The sequence below is a fragment of the Egretta garzetta genome, unplaced genomic scaffold, assembly GCF_000687185.1.
Source record: "Egretta garzetta isolate BGI_Z169 unplaced genomic scaffold, ASM68718v1 scaffold706, whole genome shotgun sequence".
Classification (NCBI taxonomy): Eukaryota; Metazoa; Chordata; class Aves; order Pelecaniformes; family Ardeidae; genus Egretta; species Egretta garzetta.
In genome coordinates, this window is record NW_009260015.1 from 86,953 (window position 1) to 90,793 (window position 3,841).

General features: G+C 41.4%; 1 protein-coding gene across 1 annotated transcript in view; it reads right to left on the bottom strand.

Annotated features, from left to right (window-relative positions):
* The window catches only part of DR1 (down-regulator of transcription 1), a 12,969-nt gene that overhangs the window by 8,747 nt on the left and 381 nt on the right, over positions 1–3,841 (bottom strand). The window lies entirely within an intron of this gene.

Genomic DNA, 3,841 nt, shown 5'->3' on the forward strand with positions numbered 1-3,841 from the left:
CCGTATTCTAACATTAATTTTGTAAGCAACCTTTCCCTGCCCCCAGTTATGGCAGCGTGCCATTGTATCCTACACCTAAACAATAACCCACAGGCATTCTGTAAGCTTTCAGCTTCCAACCTGTACTCAAGGAGCCCATTAATACACTGTCTTCCACAGGGCTACCATCCCTTTAACAGATAACATTGGCAAATGAATTCACCCAATACCTATTTCTTAAGAAAAAAAAAAAAAAGTTAGAAGACAAACCGATTTAGAGATAACCAAATTACTTCAGAGACAGTATGTCAGTTCAGCCTCAGCCCACACAAACACTGGAAATGCTTTTTTCTGTTAGCCCACGGTTTCTCGGAGCATTAGCAAAAAAACCTTCAAAAACTTGTTTAATCCAGCCTCAGCAAATAGGAGGCAAATCCATGTCTCATGGTCCAGAACGGGTTAGCTAAGCAGTCTATAAATATTTAATAACTCATTCAATTTTAAAATGTAAACAGTACATACAGTAAACTCCCCAAAGTCATAACTTTTCAACCAACATATTAAGAACTCTACAAGTCTAACGTCACCAAGACAAACTGCCATAGGAACAACTACTGCCCAATCTGAAGTCAACAGCAGGATGTGTTTTCACAGAAATTTTAAATGTCCCTTAAAGGAAAATAAATTAATGGAAAGAACTTATGGTTATATATTGAATACAGAGCACTAAAAAAAAAAAAATCCCAAAGAAAACGCGTGATATAACCAAGGCAGATTTGTACAATTTCAACACAATAAAGCTATGAAGAACCATATACGCGCTGTAGGTCTGGTGCATCAAAATTCTGCCAGCTGGGAAACGACTTCAGAAATGTACTATCTTGTTGAAACACATCAAGGCTTTACAGAACACGTGTGGAAGGAATATGAGTCCCTTTATACCAGCATGGTGCTAAAATGTGGGACTTTACTACTACGATTACTACTTTAGCAGAGCTACTGTTCCACCAAAACTCGGGGTCTTTCTATCTCTCTCTTTAGTCTGAAACCTACATGTCTACCCAGACGGCTGAAAATTTGGTATCCTACTAAAGTTAGAATGATCACACCAAATTTAAACAACTGGATCCTAAACCACAACATTTTTATTTTTTTTTGATGGGGAGGCAGCGGACTTCTCATTTACAAACACCAAATCACAACTCTCCTTTCCCCAGTTCCCTCCCACTCTTAGAGACTACATGAAGGTGGAGACCTCCGATTAATTAGTTAAGCATAGTTAGTTCTAGAGTTGTTTTTAATATAATCAGGCCATTCATATCCGAGATTTTTAACTTTTTATGCTCCTTTCAAAGAAAAATAACTTCCAAGTAAAATCCCAAACATTAACAGTTGTTTGGATTTTTTTTTTAACATTAAATGCTAATGTAAACACTGCCAGTCCTTGAGAAGCAGCTACAGGATTTGCCATCAAGGCACAAGGTAGAAGGATATTCATGTGCTTATTAGAATCTCAGACTCACAACTGGGTTCCCGATGGTGGGATTCAACAATAACACGGAGACTATCTCCACTCACGATGCTTACGTAGCCTTGATGTCTTCGGGTACTCTCCAGGGAAGCTGCTTTGTGTTTTATCGCCAGCAGCGAGCGCTTGGCATAGCCCCAGTACGATCTACCAAATGACATCTCCCATGGGATGCAAGAAGCCTCTGCTTTCCTTTCCCTGTGCTGCTGCTGACAGCACTGTGCCAGTCAGGTGCCTGTGCCACCATGCCATGAAACACAGCTGGGACTTCATCTGTCCGAAACACAACCCAGTGGTAGGGGGAAGGAGTTCTAGCCCAGCACACGGCCACACAATCGTTTTTACCAGTGCAGCAAAGGAAGGGGTGTCTTAAGCACCACTGCTGCCAAGCCCATAAGCACAGTGACGCCGTGCAGTTTCACGTTACCTCTAATACAGTCCGGCGGCAGGGTGTCACCAACCGCGGGGTCTCTTTCCCAGTGAAATACCCTTCCTGCTCCTTGCTTCCAATCCAGTAACTTCTTGTTTACAGGAACAGTCAGATCAGCAAGCTCACCTGACAGAAAACTGCGCTCCCCCCTAGATTCTCAAAAAGCAACAGGGTCAGTCGGATCAGCAATTGCTAGACCCAGCTCTAGGAGGGCACAAAAAGATTCCTCTTGGCAGCAGCCTGGGTTTAGACTGGACCAGGTGTGATGCCATGGCCATTAGCCTCATTTTACTTTTAAATGAACTGGTTTAAGCATTCAAAAGGAACAAGATCTCTGGACAACCACAACAAACATATTTCAATTACTTAATCTGTTAGCATCATCGTCACGGAGCTGCATTAAGAGGCAGTCAACATAGCCAGTATCTAGAATGTATGATGATGGATGAAAAGGCCGAAATGCTACACCTATACACATGTAACCCCCGTTTCCAAAATTAGTGATCTAGAGCCTCATACCTCATAGAGGGAACATCCACCCAACTGACCAGCATCTGGAAGAAGCTAACAGCACATACACCTCCCTAAAGGTATGAACAGAAGAAAATCCAGGAACAACTCCTTCCATCTCTGGAGCATTACAAAAATGGACACATCTCCAAAGTTCTCCTTAGCAACACTTGACTACCATCTAATTGAAAAATAGTTTTTCCTAACTCTAAAATTGGGTAACATGAAAACATAGAACCCAGCAAAATTCTTTCGTTTGGGACCACTTGCCGATGATATTGGTTTCAATTTGTTTTCAAAAAAAACCCCAGACTAACCCTAGGACAGCAATAGGTGAAATCTTTTCTGAGGATCACCACTACTGGGCAAAAAATACTTTCATACACAAGTTCTTTATTGTCCTCAACCTTAAAGAATCATGTCTGTTCCTGTGTTAAACATTTTGGTGGTCACCTGAAGAAACTATCCATGCATTTAGAAGCACCCTACTCAAAGTATGCTGTCACATGCAAGCACAAGTTTTACTCTTTACATCCTGAGCTTTGTTACGGAGCTGCTTTGCTGAACTTCCAGATTTACACGAATATTATTTAATATTAAAGCTCATACGTGCTACATATTTTCTTTCGCTGTTCATAATCCAGTCAAGTACTCAAAACTCTTCTGGAGAGCAAGTTGATATAATCCAAAGGAATCAGGGTGGGGTGGGGGGTGTTGTTTGTTTCAAACAGAGAATCCTTACCAAAAAAGCATAACATTTTTTAAATTAACTTGATACCATCACAGTCCTGAAAATAGCTCTGCTGCAAATGCTACTGCTAATACCTCTATCTGAAGTACTCTTTTACTATAAATTCATTTGCAAAAGACACTGGCATGAACAACCTTTGCTTAAGCAGCAATGTGAATGATTCCTGAGAAAAGATGCCTGTTGCGGACTGAAGGATGAGGCGAGGAAACTCCCTGTTTGTGGCAGAATTTAAAGAAAAGCAAGTGAGAGGCAGAGAGAGAAATCTCCTTTTATCGGAGCAAGGGAAAGTGGCAGTCAGGAGCAGAAGATGCAAGGGCATAGGTCACGTTTAAAGGCTTTCTACAACAAATACAAATGCTTAATTTTAAACAAGCAAGACTTCAAGGATAGCCCTGCATAGGTCCTGTTGAAAGGCTTTCTACAACAGAGACAAATAATTTTAAACAGTCAGACTCCAAGGATAGCCCTAGAGGAACATTTTACTCTTCACAGGACCCAGACAGGACGAGCGTGGATTAAAGCCTGAGCCCCACATACCCAATCACGCATCTTTTGTCAGTCTCCAGTTAGAAAGGCACTTGGTAAGTCCAGGTTCTGAAAGCGACGCTGTGAAAGCAATCTGCCCAACCTTTCTCCAAAAAAA